The sequence below is a fragment of the Pelodiscus sinensis genome, chromosome 4 (assembly GCF_049634645.1).
Source record: "Pelodiscus sinensis isolate JC-2024 chromosome 4, ASM4963464v1, whole genome shotgun sequence".
In the NCBI taxonomy this organism is placed as follows: domain Eukaryota; kingdom Metazoa; phylum Chordata; order Testudines; family Trionychidae; genus Pelodiscus; species Pelodiscus sinensis.
Window position 1 is genome coordinate 121,079,259 of NC_134714.1, and position 19,683 is coordinate 121,098,941.

Here is a 19,683-nt window from a genome sequence, read left to right on the forward strand (position 1 = left end):
TCTGTTTGGGCCACAAGGTAAGAGTATGTGAACATTAATTGTGAGGGTCTGACATGCTGCTAGAAATAATACTCTCTATTCTGGAGAGCAGTACTGCTGGAATACCACGCAGATCATGTGGAATACCACTTGCAGATCATGACAGAGCGCCATTAGCCCTTAAAATCCTTACCATCTAATGGTGTAGTCGATACAAAGACAACACTCAGTCTCAGCTCCAGGAGCTACTCCACTGCGGCTCTGCAGTTTAAATGTAGTAAGAGCTGGGTGCACATGCAGCTTTGCTACTGAGTAAGCCCAGCTCAATCCCGGCTCGTGTGGGGGCCGTGACCACTATGGCATTTAAAATGCTGGAACAGCTCTTACTATATTTAAAATGCAGAGCTGCAGCGGGAGTAGCTCCCTGACCCAACACAAGCTGAGACTGAGCCAGGCTTGCCCAGTCCCGGCTCGCATTGGGTCCAACGGCCCATGTCTGTGGGGGGGTCCCAGCAGGGGCTGCTGCTGGCGCAGCCTGTGTTTGCAGCCATCCCAGGCCTCCACAGCTAGCTGCGAACACAGGCTGCACTGGCCGCAGTCCGTGTCCGCAGGGGGTCCCAGCTTCCTGTTCATGGCAAGCCTGGGCCTGCCAGAAGCATGAGCTGCACCTGATAGAGGCAGCAGTGCAGAAACTGAGCTTTTAAGCCAGCTCCCCCCAGCACCAGCTCCTGGTCTCCTCCCACTGCTGCCTCTGATACAGAGGCAGCAATGAGGAGGGAATGCAACTACTCGCTTACATCCTTATTATGGGTCTTTGCAGTCAGGCAGAAGCTGAGGAAGCTTATATAGTACAGCAGAGTCTTGATTATCTGACCTAAGCAGGACTGGAGGATGGTCAGATAGTGGAAATGTCAGATAATACGGAATACTAAACAAAAGCGTGGGTTCAAATATGTATTAGCTCAATTTATTTCTAATGAAAAAATAAAATAGAATATTACAACAAAAAAATAGAATTTACAACAATATTCTGAATATAAAAACATTTAGTTTTTAAAGAAATGAGCGATTGAGAGTTGTTTTTGTGCGCTCTTACTTTTTTTCATGGCAAGATCACGCCAGCATCTGAACTGCAGATAAGTCTGTAGTGGTCGCTTCCTTCTGTTGCTCAACGAAAATTAATGCTGCGTTGAGAGCCTTCACTCCCTCACTAGGACTCAATCTATCCCCTTTCTCTAGTTCAATAATATCTTCCATATCGTCATCACCACCACGATTCACAAGGTCAATTAAATCTTTTAGTCAGCTCTTGTTGTTCATCTTTTTCCATCCATTCCTGTACGTCGTCATTGCTCACATCTTCACAGACTGGTATCTATTTCAATAAGATTAAAAGATTTTCACAACTTTCTTGACTTGTTTCTTCGTTATATTCGTCTTCATTCATTCATTCTTTTTTCATCATCCCTAAGTAGCTTTTTCCATGATCTTGCCAGTGGGTTCTTCCCCCCTCCCCCACTCCCAACTTCTTCCCAAGCTTGTGCAACCCAACAAACATCATCTTTCAGGTTTATTTTTTTCAATGTATCTAGCATGCTATTTCCATCTTCAATAACATCTACAAGTGATTTGACTTAAGCCGCCATCAATATATTTTTTTTGAAAGCTTCGATAACACCGTGGTCCATAGGTTGGCACAATGAGGTGACATTTGGTGGTTAAAAAAAATAAATCACTTATGTCCCCATCCTTCAGTTCATCTGCGTTAGGATGAGATGACATCATCAATAACCAAAATAGCTTTCCTTTCTAGGTTTCTGAATTCAAGAATCTTTCTATTGAAAGAACAAATTCATTATAAAACCAGTTTTGAAAAATTTCAGAACTCGTCCACGTGCTCTTTTGGTTGCTATACCAAACTGGAGGAGCTGTAGGAATTATGTTTTTGAAAGCATGTGGATTTTTGAATTTTCCTATTAAAGCAAGTTTGAGTTTATGGTTACCTGAGGCATTACTGCAGGCAAGAATGGTCATTCTTTCTTTGATTCTTTTATAACCAGGAGTTGAAGTTTCTATGTGGGAAGCCAGAGTTTTTGATGGAAGCATTTTAAAATGTAGGCACGTTTCATCACAATTGTATATCTGTTCCTGCGATAAACCTTCCTTATTTACAAGACAGAAAATGGTCTCTAAATTTAATAACTGATTCTGAAACTGCTGATAATTTTTCTCCACAGATGTTGAGCTGCCTCACTCCATAATGTTTTTTCCAATCATCTAGCCAACCTGTACTACCTGTGAAGTCCGGTTCTCCTTCAATAAATGCATTATGAAATGCTAGCGCTTTTTCTTGTAGAATAGGTCCAGTTATTGGCATGCTGTTTTGTCTTTGCTGTGTGAACCACAAAAATAAAACTTCACTCACCTTTTCATACTTCCATTTTTTCATCATCTTTCTTTTTTTCAGACTTACATTTGAAGCCCTATCAGAGCACCATTTTTCAATTTCATTTCTTTTTCTCTCCCAATTGCCAACAGTAACATGCCCCACACCATATTCTGTCGCCACTTTTTGCATAGTTTTGCCTTTATCTAGTCTTTGTAAGGCTTCAAGTTTTTGTTTTATTAAAGCAACTACTTTCTTTCTCTTTTCACTCGCCATACTGATAAAGAAATTTCAATCTACAGTACTGGCGTCATTAAACAAAAGTACTCATGTGCGTGGTGTGAGTGCGCGGCGCTGATTGTTGTACACGCTGCATTCTTATTTGTCATGTTGGCGGGCGGCACATGACAGCATGTGGCACATCAGATAAAACGGAATGTCAGATAACTGAAGGTCGGAAAATCGAGACTCTACTGTACTATCATTCCAGAAGTCCAAGCCCTCATCATCCACCCATGACCATGCCAAACACAAGGAAACCTTCACAGTCTCCCAACAGTTGCCTAGCACTAAAACTTACATTCTGGATGTTTTCTGCTTCTGTGTTTCTTGCCATTAGTTGTTGACCCCCTTGCATCCTGTCCACCTCCTACATATGCAAGCCCTCAGTTACTCAATCTCACTACACTGTCCATTGTGCCTTATCAATCATTCTCCCTTTCTTCCCCTACGAATTACATCCCTCTTTGCATATTCCCATATTACTCTCCCAACTCCTTTTCACCATTCTGCTGACTTTCCTTCAATCTCAATAAATATCTCACAGAAAAATTTAAGCTAATAGGGGAAAGAGTGCTTTTGATATTTACATCAAATTCATAAAAATGCTGAAGTGCATCTCTGTGCACATAGTCTATGCTCCTTTGACAGAACTTGAAAATACATCTTATTCACACCAATTTAAGAAAAGCCCAGGAAACAATCATACAAGCCTCCATTTATCATAACTTAAAGCAAGATAAGTGTTTGGTTGTGCCAGGACAATGGGATGTGCTTGGAATTCAACTGTTTCTCAAATGGAATGGGAGAAGTCTGGCAGGAGGGACAATTATACTGCAAAATGACCACAGGGGGCAGCAATGGCTTAAGATGGGGACAGCTATAAGCCCAAGGCATCAACAGGGGGCACGAGCAGAGAAAGGGATAGCAATCTACTATATTTTTCAGAGTTTGTCTGGGTGTTTTTCTGTCCCCTAACTAGGGGACGTGCACCCTTTCCCTGGCCGTACCCTCTACAGCAGCCATGGACAGGCATGTCTCATCTGGCCCGACGCTGCTGTGGTGATAGAAGGCTAGGGTTGTAGTCTATCCCTGGGGAAGCCTGCATACCGAATCCCAAGCCTCACCCTAGAGGAACAATTTAAATGAAGACAAAACTTATTTGAGTTAAGGACCTGAGAAACATTGCGTATATCTTCCAGTTATATATAAAATAAGTGTCAGTTGTTCAGCTCACTGTCTGTATAATCATCTTTTCTCCCACCACTCTTCTTCTGTCTCTGTCTTTATAAACTGTCAACTCAGAGCAGAGATTGTCTTCTGTGTATACACCAAGTGCATACATAGCACAGTGGGAGATAAACTAGAATATCAATCTACTACCATATATACACAATCATGAGCAGAATTTTTTGGGTAAAAAGTCACGCCATAAAGAGTGGGCGTCAGCTTACGATCGAGTCATTGTGCTTCACATTTTTCCCCCCCACTGCAGGGGAGGGGTCCGCAATAGGGATGTTAAGAAGTTTATAATATGTTAGTCATGTAGCCAACAAAAATGCTGTCAACTACACGATTAACAGAATGGTTCGTACTGCTGTGGCTTTGCATTAAAAGTAATTTAGGATCCGGCAAGCAAGCATCCCAGCTCAATCCCAGCTCTTGCCAGGTCCCGGGAGCTATCTCCCACTGTGGCTCTGCAATAATACTTTCCTTGCAGAACCACAGCAGGGGTAGCTCCTGGTACTGGCGTGAGCCGCTGCCTGCCTGCCAGCTCTAAAATGATGATATAGATAGATAGATAGACAGACAGACCAGCCAACCAAAGCCCTTATAACATTTAAAATTACTATTAGGAATGAGGCAGAACAACAAAATCAACTCCCTAGAGTCCCAGAACCAATTATTGCAAAAATGTGACACCCTCTCCCCCCAAGATAAGGAATTTTAGACTAATTCAGATCTATCCCTAAGCATCCTACTTGGTTTTAATACTTGGCCGAAAGAGGCTCCCAGTGACAAAAGCTATATGACAAGCTTTCAGCATAACAAAAGGCAATCTCTGACACATGCACAACATGTCTTTTTAATGCTGGTGTCCTTGCTACAGAGTCTCCTCTTACTAGGGAAGTGAAGGACTAGTCAACAGGCTAGGTGACTATTCACTCCCCCCCCCCTCCTTGCTGCCTCTAACAGAAAGAGGCAAGGTGGGAGGGCAGGAGAACAAGGGGTTACACTTCAAAGCGACAGGGCCGCTTGGAGCCTGGAACCAGATCCCAGGCTCCACGCAGTGCTGCTGCTTTGAAACACTGCATGCAGCCTGGGCCAGCTGGAGTGTCCCCAGGCTGCACACAACATTTCAAAGCAGCAGCGCCCTGTAGAACCCAGGATCAGCTGGGGACTTCACAGCCATTGTCTGCCTTCCTGCAGATGTGTAAAACTGCCTAGGACTCTTTGCATCCATGCAGCAAACATCATGATATAATACATATAAAAATAATAGCTAGGTACAACTATTTAATTACTTGTCTCCCATATCAGTAGATCAGAGATAACATTTAGCAACTTAAGTTGCAAAAATCACATCACAGAGAACACACACACACACACACACACCTTGTTTTAGTGTCTATCTTCACAAATTAAAATTAAATTAGATAAAACACGTTACCCTTGGTAAAAATACACTAAAATAAGTAAGTATTGGGTACTACAGGGTCAAATTTTAGAAGTCTGCTTCTAAATTTACACACAATTTAAACATTGTGAAAAGTTTATATTCACAACCAGGTTCCATACACACCTTATGTATGCAGATAATTGAAATGCTAAGCTGGTGGACTATTGACTTTATTTACATATTACAAAATCATTTAAAACATCCAAAAAACTGAAGGTTTCCCCCCCAGGCTGTTGTGCGTGCTCACTCGCTCTTGCAATCTCTCTCTCTCACACACACACACCAATAAATTACATGACGTGATCACATCCGCAAAACTAGCTAGTTTCCTTATCTTTCTGCATATTTCATGTCATCAGTAGTAAGAGACACTGCAAACAGGGCAATTACTACATCAAACACCCCCAGGCATGTTATACTCACTACAGTATGTATTCCACATTCAATATTATTCCTTAGATATAAAGCCGTCCTTCAAAGGACATTCAAAACACATCTCAGTGCCCAATCAATGAAATAAGTACTTTGGTGATGGTCCATACTTTGAGACATCAGTAATTCTCTTCCTGAGGTCTTTATACTGCCTTAAATACAATAAAATAGCTTTTTAAAAAATAATAGTTTACAAGGTTTGGTAAGAAACACACCGGAGTTACAGCTCTGAAAACTGCTAACCCATCCTGCCGGGTGGGTTTGACAACGACCCGCCGTTGATTTGGCAGGGCCTGCAACTCCTGCCCCGCCAAGGGGCTGAGAAAAGGGTCCCTCGCCGCATCGGCGACCCGGGACTGGAGAAGAAAACCAGGTGCCGCTGAAACGCCACCTCGCCCCAGCACTTCAAAGGGACGTTCGCGAAGGCCTGGCCGCTGCCCATTATATAAGCGCAGCTGGCGAGCGCCCGGACTCCGCCACCCCGAGCCGGAGCCGCGGCGGGAGCTGCCCGATCAGGGGGAATCACTTGCCGCGCGAAGCGTGGCGGGGGGGGGGGGGCGGGAAGCGCGGGGGGAGGGGAGGGGACAGCACCTCCCCCCCCCCAGGTGCGCGCTCTAAACTTCCAACGATTCCCCCGCCGGGCACCGGAGCCCGAGCGCCGCTGTGGGCCGCTCGAGGGAGCGCGGCGGGCAGGGCCTGTTCCTCCCCAGCCCCGCGCGCGCCCTCCACTCTCGCGGCCCTTCCCCCCCCCGGGCTGCGGTGGGACGCCCCCTTCGCGCGGGCAGCGCTCCCGGGACTAACGGCCCCCTCGGCTGCCAAGCGGGATGCAACAGGTTCCCCGGCACGGGTGGACCCGGCGGAGGGGAGGGGGGGGGACTTCTTAGACCGGCTGCCCACTCGCGGAGCTGGGGGGGGGGGGCAGGTCCCTCAAGCCGGCTTTCCCCGCAGCTGCCGGGTGCTGGGCCCGCCCCTCCCGGCCTCAGCCACTCACCACCGGAGAAGACCCAGCGCCGCTGCCCGGCTGATGCGGAACCGGGAGACAAGGGGTGCGGGGAGAGGCTAGGCCGGGGCACTGAGCGAAGGGGGGGGGCCCCGCAACGACGATGGGATCCCGACCCGGAACCAGACTCGCAGCACTTCCGGGTCACGCAACGAACACTTCCCCCCAGAAGGAGAGGACACAAGCTACTAGACTGAACCATTCAGTCTGAGACGGGGAGGGAGTGTGGCAAGGCACCGGACCGAACGAATTGGGAAACAGGGGAGAGAGTCTATTGTAGTGGGCCGGCTCCCGGGGGTGGAAGGGCTGAACCATCGGGTGGCTATAAGGGGGGGGTGTTGTATCCCTGCTCTACCTGGGGTGTGTATTTACATAGGGTTGTATTTTGCACGTACAAATAGCTCAGCGGCCCCTGAGGAGCGTTCCTCCCTGTTGGGGAGAAGCGATGGTTCCCCTCTTACTGCAGGCTGCCATGTGGGGGCCACACACCCAGCATCCCGCCCTGGCACCAACCCCAGTCAATACTGGTGGGCTGGGGAGCCCCTAGCATAGCAGTAAGACAGCAGCACCGCCCTCCTCCTCAGCACACAGACACCGCCCCAGGCATGACATGTGCCTGGCTGCCCACATCTGCCACGGCCATAGGTCACCTGATCTGCAGCCTTAGACAGGCTGGGCCCACTGCCCACACGGACATGGGTTCCCAGGTCAAATAGGACCATTGTGACCTGGTCTACAAAATTAAGTCAATCTTCATCTGAAGAAGTGGGTTGTGCCCAAGACCGCTCATGATACCATCTACATGTTACGTTAATCTCTACCGTACTGCAAGACTATTCCTTGGTTAAGTTTTTTCACGTCAACCTAAGTAAGGTCAATATACAGCCACCCAGGAGCAGTTCGAGGAGACCTGCCGGCAACTGGCGCCCTAAGCAGAATGCATGATCGGCGCTCCTGCCTCCATAGCCCTCAATGGCATGATGTCATCATTGGGCGCCACATTAAACACTGAGATTGCCTACATCCACGGGCCGCCCCTGCAGCCACCACATCAATTAATGCTTTTTTTTTTTTTTTTTTTTTTTTTTTTAATATCCACACTACCCTCCTGCTGGCGGTGCATGTTCTCACCAGAAGTTGCACTGAAGCACTTTGGGCAATGTGAGGGGCATATGCAGCCTGTTTCATAGTAGTGTTCACAGCTGGAGTTCTCCTTCCGTACCCTCAGGCTCACAGCAGGTGCCCTGCCACCTTACACAGGGTTGACAACTTGGCTTATCAGTCCTGAGGCAGAGGAGCTCCACAGTTGTAAGCCTGCACAGGGCTGAGAGCCAACAGGTGAAGTAAGTAACAGTGTCCAAATCAACACTGTCTCTCTAACTACATCCACTTAAGCACTATACCTCTCACAGAGGTAGAGTTATTAGGTCAGTGCAGTAGCTCACTTACATCAGCAAGAGTAATGTAGTGTAAATGCTTACAAAGTTAGATTGATATAAGCTGTTTTATGTTGACCTAACTCTGTAGTGAAGTAGACCAGGGCCTGTAGTCATCTAGACTGAGCACTTGTGTAATACAAGCCCTAGCACTTTCACAGCATTACTTCAACAGTGGCTCTTTTAGAAAGGCATCCAAACTTGAGTCAAAAATGGTTAGTGATGTAGAATCCACCATGATCCTTGGTGAATTGTTTCAATGGTTCATAAATCTCACCTTTAAACATTTACACCTTATGTCCAGTGTGAATCTGTTTACCTTCGCTTCCAGCCATTGGATTGTGTTATACTTACTCTGCTTGACTGAAGAGTCTGTTATTAAATATTTGCTCATCAATTAGGTACTTACAAAATGTTGTCCTCCCCTATTCAAGGATGCTTTATTCAAGTAGGACATCCCACCTGTTTACCTTTTCTGTCCTTACTCAGGGATATATTTACAGGCCACATGAACCAAGGCCTGAGACACCAGCAAATAAAGGGTAACACTCACCAACCATAAGAGATTTGCTTTTATCATTGAAAAAATCATCTTGACTTCTGCATAACTATTGTTCATAGGCCAGAAGGGACCTTTAAATTTAGTCTGATCTCCTGTATTTCACAAGCCATAGAATTTCACCCCGTTACCTCTGTATCGAGCACAGTCACTCATGTTTGACTGAAGCAGCAGTGAGGAACCTTTTTTCTATCAGGGGCCACTGACCCATAGAAAAAAATCAAATGTGGGCCACCTGCAGCCCTGCAGGGGGTTGCAGGCTTGGGGCTTCCTTTGTATCAGGGAGAGATGGCACTCATGGCGCCAGGCCCACAGGGGACACAGAAGCTTGTGGTGAGGCCAGAAATGAGGGGTTCAGGGCACAGGAGGAGGCTCTGAGCTGGGATAGAGGATTCAAAATGGGGTGAGGTCTTTGGAGTGGGGCTAGGGATGAGCCAGCACCTCCAGCCAGAGCACTCACCCCCCCCCACACACACACCTCCCACATCCCAACATCCTGCCCTGATCCAGAAGTTCCCTCCAGCACCAAGAACTTCTAATTTCTGGCACCACCCCACAACCCACATCCCTAGCCAGAGTCCCCAACCCCCAATTTCATGAGCATTCCTGGCCCACCATATAATTTCCATACTGAGATGGACCAAAAAGTTTGCCCACCTCTGGCCTGGCACAGAGTTTTGCCATGTGCCAGATGAAATTATGGGGTAGGCCAGATTGGACAAAAGTCACCTATTTATCTTCTTTTAATAAAATATGGAGCTCTTTGAGTCTCTTACTATGTCATTGCCTACAGCTCTCAATCATTTCTATAGCTGTCTTCTGTATGCTCCCCAATTTTTCAACATCTTTTTTTTAAATATGGACACCAGAACTGTATGCCACATTCCTGTATTAGTCTCACCAATACTGTGTACAGAGATAAAATCACCTCCCTGCTCTCTCTCACACATTTATACATCCAAGTATCACGTTGTGTTTTAGCACAGCATCAAGCTAGGCGCTCACATTATGTTGCTTCTCCATTATATCAGAACTTAAAGCAAGCTGAGGGTTTGGTTGTGTCAGGAAAATGGGATGTGCCTGGATTGGGATTGCTTACCACACGGGAAAGAGTAAGAATCATCAGGCAGGTGAAAGGGACTGGCAGGGGACATGGTCCCCTCTGCCTGGGACTACCCCAACCCTGTGCCTCCCACCCCCCAGGTGCCCTTCAGGGAGGCTGAAGCTCCCACTGCCCCTATTAATATATGAACATTGCTGGCTGTTTCCTTTCATGAGGGAGTGAGGGGAAAGTGAACTGTTTGCTGCTGTACTCACTCTGGCTGGGGAACACAGGAGGTAGAAAAACCTGGACCTGCCCCAGCCGAGGGACATGCACCCACTCTCCCCTGGCTGTGCCCATGGGAGCTGCAGCAGCCATGGAGAGGCGCTTCTCACCTGGCTCCAAGCTGCTGCATTAAGAGAGAGCTGGGGTAGCCTGTATACTGAACTCCTCATCCCCAACCCCATCCCTGAGCAGGCTTTGTCTACACTGCAGGGTTTTTGCACAAGAAGCTTTTTGCTGAAGAGATCTTCCTCAAAAACTTCTTGCGCAAAAGCGCATCCACACCTCAAAAGGGCATCGCAAAAGCAATGTGTTCACAGAATGGCCATCAGAGCACCTGTGCTTTATGTAATAGGCTCTTTTTGCGCAAGAAACCCTTATTGAGCAAACTCACACCTTTTTGTGCAAGAATTCTTGCACAAAAAGGAGTTATGCCTTGTAGAAGGAGGTATACCTACACCACAAAAAACCCTCTGTTCTGTCGATTGACTGTAGATTTTCTTGCACAAAAACGAGCTCGAGATATGGATGCTCCGTGGGTTTTTGTGCAAAACCCTTGGGTTTTGCACAAAAACCTTGTAGTGTAGACATAGCCGTAATGATTTAAATGAAGCACATACATTTTCATTTTATTTTCAAAAAAAAAATATTAATTGAGTTAAAGACGTGAGCAGTGCCAGGTAAATCCTCTAGGCATCCATAAATCCTTTTCAGAATCACTGCTTTCCAGGATTACTGTCCCTCCTATGACCTATTTTCCTTGATCCTAGACTATGTATGACCTTTATTTGGCGGTATTAAAACATATTTTGTTTGAATGGACCCAGATTACCCAACAATCCTAAATCACTCCTTTCCACTGATGTGTCCTCACCACTATTTACCACTCTGCCAATCTCTGGGTGAACAGCATTTTTTTTCAGCAGTGATTTATTTCCAGATTTAAATTTCTTAACAACAATAGTATCAGGCCAAGAACCAACCCATGAAATCCATAGTCAAGTTAAGGATTATTGGGCAGCCTAAGGTTTCCTCAGCTGAAAACAACAAACTGCCTTATCACTAGGCTTTTACCTCGAGCAACATAACTCAAGTTAAAAACAAGCACTTTTTTCCTGGTGAAGACAAGGCCACAGAGGCTGGAGGAGTTCAGACACCAGTGTTATTGGACAGAAGAAAAAACATACATATTTTAGCTATTTATCTATTTCATGACTGTCCTGTTATTCAGATAGGTTAAGAGATTTTCCTCAACCTCTCAAAACCATTGGCATCAGACTCTGGGCTACACTAAGCAAGGAAAGTTTCAACTCCAACCTTTTTCATAATGTCATGAGTTAAAACGCAGGTAACTGTGTAACCGCTGAAAATCTCACGGTTATATGTGCCTGCGATGCAGAGTGGCAGCTGGCTTCCCGGCAGCTAGTGTGCACCAAAAGCTGGCTTTTAAGCCAGCTCCCAACATGCACCAGTTCCCACTTGCTGCCTGCCCCATGGAGGGAGCAGAGTGGAGTGGCAGCCAACTCTTCAGGAGCTGGTGGACACCAGGAGCCAGCTTTCCAGCCAGCTCCTGGCATACACCGGCTCCCACCTGCCACCCCACTCCTGGGGAACTGGCTGCTGCTGATACAGAGCCAACAGTGAGGGTGGCAGCCAGCTGCCCAGGAGTGGGGTATAAGCCTGCATATAACCTTTAATGGTAATCGATAAGTCAGTCTTACCAGTTAACCATTTAAATGGTTATTGTTTTACATTCCCAGTTATGAGTATGTGAAAATGAGAGGAAGGCTTTCAAATGAACATCCTGACAGAGATTGAAAACTTGGAGTGAGGTATCTAAGGTGAAATCCTGGCTCTGTGGGATTCAATGGTAAAACTCACATTACCTTCTTATTACCAGGATTTCACCCCTGGAATTTTTTCACCCGAGGACGAGGATTGTAGAGTTGCCAACTTTTGTGATTTTATCACCATTTTTGTGAAACTTCTATTTTTCTGAAAATCCAGCTGCTGGAATCTATAGACTGCATGAAAAAAAATCAAGAAGAGGTTAACTGAACACTGTAAAGTCTCAGAAACCGGAAAAGGGGGGGGAACACCTGTCATAGGGCTCCCCACATGCTTTATGAAAATTGGCTTATGAATATGCATAACTCAAAGATGCGTTAGACAAAATACATCTTGTAACGTACAAATTTTGAAGTTGAATGTGTATATTCTATTTTTGTGCATGTATCATTTAGGAATAAAAAATTCCCACTTAATCAGTTAACTGGTTAAATGTTAGGTTTTACTGGTTAACTGATTAAGCAGGATTCCAGCCCTGCGCGGCACTCCCAGCCACCACCTGCCAACCCCACAGTGCTCCTGGCTCCACGTGGGCAGGGGGGCTGCTCCTGGGTACTGGATAACCGTTACACAGTAAGCATTACTCAATAAGGCTTAATGGGTAACCTTACTGGTTACCCATTCACATCCCTAGTATCATTCTTCTATGTGAAGTTAGAAATATGAAGTGTGGATCTGTTTATAATTCTAAATGTGCTAATGAGGGCCATTACTGATACTTTGGAAACATAATGGCTCAGTGATCAAGTCAACCATCAGTGACTAGTTTTGTTTTTTCCTGTAAGCCTGGATTGTGGTGGGTCATGCCAGGACATGTGGTCAGGCCATCTGATGCTGGAATCCACTTTGGATCTACAGGTTGAACCTATGTGGTCCAGGTCTCTCTGGTCCGGCAACATCTGTAGTCCAGAAGGCCCAGAGATGTTGCTGGACTAGAGAGCCCCAGCAGCAGAGGTTGTCGGCAGCTCAGAGGAAAGCCAACCGGCGGGGCCAGCGGATCCTGTGGGACACCAGAGCCTGCACCGGCGACAAACCAGAAACTTGCCAATGGGAATGTGGAGCCAGAGTTTGGGTGGGAGCAGCTTGTGGAACTGGACCTGCTGCTGGCTACTTCCGGGGTGCAGTGTGGTCCACTGTGCCAGCACAGGCAGGAAGCCTGCCTTACCATCCCACTGCATCATGACCAGGAGTCTCTGGAGGTCAGCCTGTGCCACAACAATTCCCTGTCCCAGCCCTGAGTCCCGACAAATCCCTCCTCTACCCTGCACACTTCATCCCAGGCCACTGACAGAGCCTGTACTCTCTGCTGGAATCTATAGACTGCATGAAAAAAAATCAAGAAGAGGTTAACTGAACACCGTAAAGTCTCAGAAACCAGAAGGGGGGGGGGGGACACCTGACATGGGGCTCCCCCCCATGCTTTATGAAAATTGGCTTATGGATATGAAATAATTCAAAGATGCTTTTGACAAAATACATCTTGTAACGTACACATTTTAAAGTTACAATTTGCTGAATGTGAATATTCTATTTTTGTGCATATACCATTTAGGAATAAAAAATTCCCCACCCTCCAGCCTGTACCCCAAACCCTTCATCTCTGGCCCCACGCCAAAGCCCACACCCGTAAGCACAGACTTCACCCCCCCCCCCCCGCCTCACTCCAAACCCCTTATCCTCATGGCCCCACCCTGAAGCTTGCACTCTAGTCAAAAGATATAATTATGCTGGGTCACAGGCATCAACAATTTTCTTCAACTGGGTTGTGAGAAAAAAAATAGTTTGAAACACACTTCTAAAATACACCACTTGAGGGTAAGCTAAAGGAGTCAATATAATAGCTCCACCACTAGACGTCTCTGTTATACTCATTATAAACACCACACTCTCCACTCTGACTAGAGTAGAGCCTGCTGACAATATACGTTATCTGTGATGCGTGTAGTTGTAGCTATGTAGGCCCCACGATATTAGAGAAACAAGCTGCGTGAGACAATATCTGGTACTGTAGCAACTTCTGCTAGTGTGCTTTTGAGCCACACAGAGCTCATCTTCAGATCTAGGAAAGTTATTCCCCATCTCAAAGCAAAATGCATTTTGTTCCACCTTGCTTTTTGCTGCCACACTGTCTCTCTCACCAGCCGAAGTTGGTCCAATAAAAAACATCAGTCCACCCACCTTGTCTCTGATGTACGGCATCTACAATAAAATGCAGAACTCTCTCTCAAATCACACACAGTTAATAGAAAGGAGAAGCCTAGTGCTATTAATACTCAGAACCTGAGGAGAAAACACAACTACTTCCATGTAGCTGGAGACGAGGAAATAGGCACAATGAAAACAGCTTTTGACAACCACTCACCTACTGGCTGTACGCAGGTCTGAGAGCACGGAGGCAGTGCTCAGCTGACCTCCACTCTGAGGGTATGTCTACACTGCCACCCTAGTTCAAACTAGGGTGGCTAATGTAGGCATTCGAACTTGCAAATGAAGCCCGGGATTTAAATATCCCGGGCTTCATTTGCATGTTCCCAGGCACTGTCATTTTTAAATGCCCCGTAGTTCGAACTACTTGCCCGTGGCTACATGCGGCACGGACTAGGTAGTTCAAATTAAAGCTTCTAATTCGAACTACCATTATTCCTCCTGCAAGGAGGAAATGAGAGAAAGAAATAGGTAGTTCAGGTACAAACAAGAGCGATCCTCATCCCTATCTAAGAAAAAAAACTGCCAGGGAAGGTAAAGAAACTACAGTTATAAGGCACTAATTCATAATATCACACTTCTTGCCTCCTCCAAGCCCAGATTCAATGCAAGGAAAGCCTGATGAGCCTTTCCCACTAAGGATGTAATAGTGTAGTTAGTTAAACAGTTAACAGTTAACCAGATGCTTATCAATTAATGTTATGGTTATAAGCAATCCCCTCTCTGCTTCCCCACCTAGATAGCTCTGCATTTAAAGTATTTTGGGAGCTTGCAGACAGGCAGTCTGGCTCAGACCCTGCTCTTGCTGGGTCGGGCCGCTACGCCTGCTGCCACTCTGTATTAAATCAGCAGGTATAAGTGGTCAATTATTAATGTGGACGCACTGCAAATTTCACAGGTGGAAGCTGCACAATGTGATCATTTTCTAGTGTAAATGGGGTTGTTTGCTCCAATCCCTTTGCCTAAGGCCAAGAGCCACAAAGCTATTTAGGCTCCTAACTTGCATTGAAAAAAGGTATTCAGGCTCCTAAATTGCACTGAATTCTATGCAAGTTAGGAGCCTGCATACCTCTTGTGGAGCTGGGCCTAATCTCCCAAAATGGCTCTGTTGCATTATCATTAAATGGACAATTGGCTATAAAAGGGAGAGAGAGGTTGGTGACAGGATAGAGCTAGGTCACCATCTTAACTCCAAGTTGAAAATTTTTCCCATCTGACGGTTGAGGGCCAGCGTAAAAGGAGTTGGGTGGCGAGAATTCTTGTCCCAAGCGTTGATTCAAAACCCATTGCAAAAACTCCTGGTGGCTTGGGAGAGTTTTAGATCAGGTCCTCAACTGGTTCATCAGTATGTCCATAGCACAAAACCTCCCTCATGTAGAGCTCCTCATGTCCGCAGTCACAACAGAAAAGACAAAAATAATTTCCCTCTAATTCACTATAAGTGATCTTCATCTGCTTCAAAACAGGGTTTAGGCACAAGGATAGGATATGGACTTGGACTGTCATGGTCTGTTCAGTGGATACAAGCAATGTAAAATCCTGTTTAATTAGTTAATAGGTTAAACATTAAGTTTAACCAGTTAACCGATTAAACAGGGGTAGGGGGGGGGGGGGGGAAAGGAGGAGGAGAGGCTGGAGTGCCTGCCCCCCCACTGCGGATGGGAGCTTCTCTGGCTGTTCTGGACCCCTCTGCCCATGGCGGGCCGCACAGTAGAGGTCAATGTATAGTTGACTGCATCTTATAGATTACACACACTTTCCCCTCCTTGTTGCCTCTGTATCAGAGACAACAAGGGGATGAGTGGGAGCCAGTGCTGTGGGGAGCACTGGAGCTATCTGCCCCCCAACCCCAGCCCTGCTTCCTCTGATAGAGAGGCAGCAGCACAGAGGGTGAGGGGAGCAGGCGGGGGAGCTAGTACACACAGGGAATTGGCTTTTAGGCCAGCTCCCCACCTGTATGGCTCATGCAAGCCACCTGCCCGTGTTCCCCCCAGCTGCCGACTCTACCAGAGGCAGCAGTGGGGGCAGAGCAGGGGAAGCTGCTGCGAAGCAGCCACTGTCCGTGATGAGCCCAGGCTTGCTGAGGACAGAGACTGCTCTGTGGGATGCCAGCACCGCTCAAACTCCCCCATGGACAGGGAGTGCAGGGCAGCAGGTGGGAACTGGTCTGCACAGGGAGCCGGTTTTTAAACCAGCTTCCCTTGCAGACCAGCTGCTGCCTCTAATACAGAGGCAGTGCGGCTGGCATGGCAGTGTGCTCCCCAGGACTGGGGCCGGGAGTGCATTGGCTTCTGGCCTTGCCCCTGAGGACTATCAAATAGCTGTGTAACTGATAATATTTTGTGTAGTTCCACGACTATTCAATTAATCACTAACATCATTACCCCACAGGGCTAGAGCAGCCTCCTGCTTGCAGCAGGCAAGGGGCTGCTCCAGCCCCCACCAATTAACTGCAACTGGTAAGCCTCCCCCATTAAGGGTGAGGCTTACTAGTTAACCAGCTAACTATTAACATTCCTAGTGGATATGTAGAGGCCTTCACTTGGGAATCTTTTGCTGACCCCATAAAGGTATGTAACTTCTCTCCCACACAAAAAGACCCTGACTGTGAAATCTCCCTTTGAAAGAAAAATGCTGGTATCCCTATGTATAATGGATAGGCTTGCTTGGAAGGAACCCCTTTTGCCCTTCTAGCAAGGAATTCACCTTCAGCCTATCAGGACATCCTCAGAACACCTCTGAGTTTGCTGCACTGTAATTCCCTTGTCAGACATCATGTTTATGTCTCTGCTTTGGAATTTTAGTTGATTTTTCCCGCTCAGTCTCTTTCATTTAATAATGAAAGTGGCCAATAGCAGCATTCCTGTTTTCTAGCAGATGAACCGACACACAAAACCAACAGGGTAGCAGCTCTGCTTAATTTTTGTTTGTATTGTAGCCTGTGTCATTGGATGCCACATTAGCCAGCAGGCTCTCTCTTTATTTAAAGGGTTAATGCCCACCACCTATGGAACTAAGTAAATGAAACGAGTGATTTAAACATCACAGCAGTGTGGATCTATATTGTTTTCTTCTTGATAGTTCTATCACCTATCTATACTCTCTTTCTCATTCTCCTTTGATTTGCCTGTTCCAGGAGTTGAGATGTTAGAATCAATTACTAACCATGCCCCTTCCACCATCAGCTTGTTTTTGTTAGAGAGATTTTTAACCTAGTTAGCTAGCATGGGCAGGTAATGATTGTGCCAGTGACATGTCAGCCTGAGATTTGCCAAGATTATCCCGATAAAACTGTACAAAAGGTCAAGGAGTTGGGAGTCTGGGTTCTTTGTAATGGATCCCCCAAGACATGTTACAGAAGGGAAAGCTGAAATTAACCTAAAATAATTCACTGGAAATAAAATTAATAAATACTAAATGTTGCCTGTTAGAATGTTTAAAGATTTTTAAATACCTTTTTTTAAGCAACCAGGTTAGTTCCTGGTTGAAAAACTGAGATTTCCCTCATAAATCTGCACAGCTGATCTCAGCTCAAATGTTTGGATCACCTGCTGGGGAATCATACAAATAAGGAGAAAATAATTCTTTTTGTATTGCTTCATCCTCTACAGTCTTCAGAACTGAACCGCTATTATCCATGCTGTAAGTCAAGAAAACAGCCCTATCTATTTATGAAAAAAATACACAAAATAAAGCACGGTATCTTTGAAATAGATGCACACATACAACCGAGAAACTTTCATGTTCCAGTGTCAGCCCGGGCCTGGCACCTTGTCAGAAGCTGAAGAAAGAGAGAAATAGAGTTCTCTTCCCTGATGAGACAAACTTAGCTAAGTGAATGTACCACTGTATTCTGTTATGTTCTCACAGGTCTGAGAGAAAGATGAAGAGAGAGTGGGGTAGTAGGCTGCTTTAAATCAATAGCCACTAACCACTGTACACCTTAAAAGAAAAACAAGCCCTTCATTATGAAAAAATTAAATACTGTTAAGATTCAATTTGGAATTGCACAGTTTTGATACAAAACAGCATTTTTGGCCCACTGAGAGAACCATTCTTATTACAAGTACTGGGAAAAGTCTGATTCTGGTCTCTTTTCACTAGCAGAGCAAACAAAATAATTTTGTTCCTCTTTGAATATGCCATTTGTGGTACCAATTTCAGCTTGGCAATGGCCCTGGCAGGGAGACAGACCATGTTGTTGCCTATCTTACAATACACCAGAGGAGGCAGCTTCCGTCACCTTAAAATGTGATTGCCTTTAAAAATTTCATTCCCTTAAATTCCTTCATTTCAATGTGATTTGAAACTGAACTGCAAACAAAGGGCCAAATTCTCCATTTTGGGTAAGCAAGTTCGACTCCATTGAAATATAGGAAGAAAGAGACAGCCTCCTTTAAAGTCAGTGGGGGGTTTTCCGTTGATCTCAGTGGATACAGAACTGGGCCTTAAGATCACATTGCTTCCATTTTCCAGTCTAACAAATAGTGTTGTTTGCTCATTGAGACACTTCTTATTTCCATTTTGCTGCCTGATGTCTTGATTTTCAGCCCGCTTTCTACTATATGTTTTCAATATGAGACACAGAGATTTAGCCATGTACAACACTTACTGTACTATCAGCTAAGTGACCCAGAGCTGCATTGAACACACACTCTGGCTCTCCTTTACTTTTCACCTAAGGCTTGCATCCAGATTTAATAGGATTTCATTACGTGTGTGTATAGTGCCTAGCACAAGAGGGTTTCTATCCCTGATTTGGACCATGGGGCACTGTTGCAGTAGAAATGAATAAATAAACAACAACGGTTTGTAAGGATAACATTTTTATATGAGAAAACTTTACATCTGTCATAGTACAAAGGGGGCAAAGTGTGTCTTGGATGTTAAACTAACATTAGTGTCAGACAAATCTACTGATCCATCTTGACTCAGAGGTAAGGCTGAAGCACTTGTGAAATATAGCCAGAAGATGAAGAGAATTACAGAAAGAGGGAAGGCTTTAGTAACTCCAGCACTGAGGTTGCTTACCATAGTTAGAACTTATGATATGAGCAGGGAACACAGCAAAGGAATTGATCAAATTGGCTTTCACATGGTCCTCCTCGGTTCCTGTTTACAAGATCCCCCAGGTCAGATTCAGGCAGAAAAGCAAAGAGACAAATCCTTCATTGCTTTGGCCTTCATTTCTGAATGACCATAAGGATCAGGATCAGATTTTCCAGTCCAGAGCAGCACAAAGTTGCCTTAAAGTTGCTGTGAGAAAGGGCAACTGGAGAATTGGCCCTGCCAGTGGAAAGCTATAGGACTGGCTCAGGTGTCAAGGTGTGGAGCAGAGAGGGTAGGAGCATGGCACTTAAAATGGGGCTACACCTCTGTGGATCAGGAAATAGCAGCCAGCTCTCTACATTTTTTTTCCACTGTGCTCAAGCATAACTCAGGTGGATGGAGAATCAACCATGCAGTGTACAAAAACAGGGTCAAAGTTAACCCTGGTGCAAGCAAGTGGCACTCCCATTGACTTCTAAGAAGACTGCATCTGCTTACATAAACAG

General features: G+C 45.8%; 1 protein-coding gene across 6 annotated transcripts in view; it reads right to left on the reverse strand.

The window, feature by feature from the left end:
• PHRF1 (PHD and ring finger domains 1) overlaps positions 1 to 19,683 on the reverse strand; it is a 71,743-nt gene that overhangs the window by 42,986 nt on the left and 9,074 nt on the right. Inside the window, exons 1-2 of one of the 6 annotated variants that reach the window (XM_075928260.1) lie at positions 6,748 to 6,889; positions 5,748 to 5,908 (exon numbers count right to left, since the gene is read on the reverse strand). The exons of 1 other annotated variant lie outside the window; for it this stretch is intronic. The gene's annotated coding sequence lies outside the window, so the exon portion shown is untranslated. Of the gene's footprint in view, positions 1 to 1,075; positions 1,446 to 5,747; positions 5,909 to 5,971; positions 6,113 to 6,747; positions 6,904 to 11,961; positions 12,100 to 19,683 lie in introns of those variants that run through there. 4 more of the 6 variants (XM_075928261.1, XM_075928259.1, XM_006124869.4 and 1 more) reach the window with 4 other exon arrangements.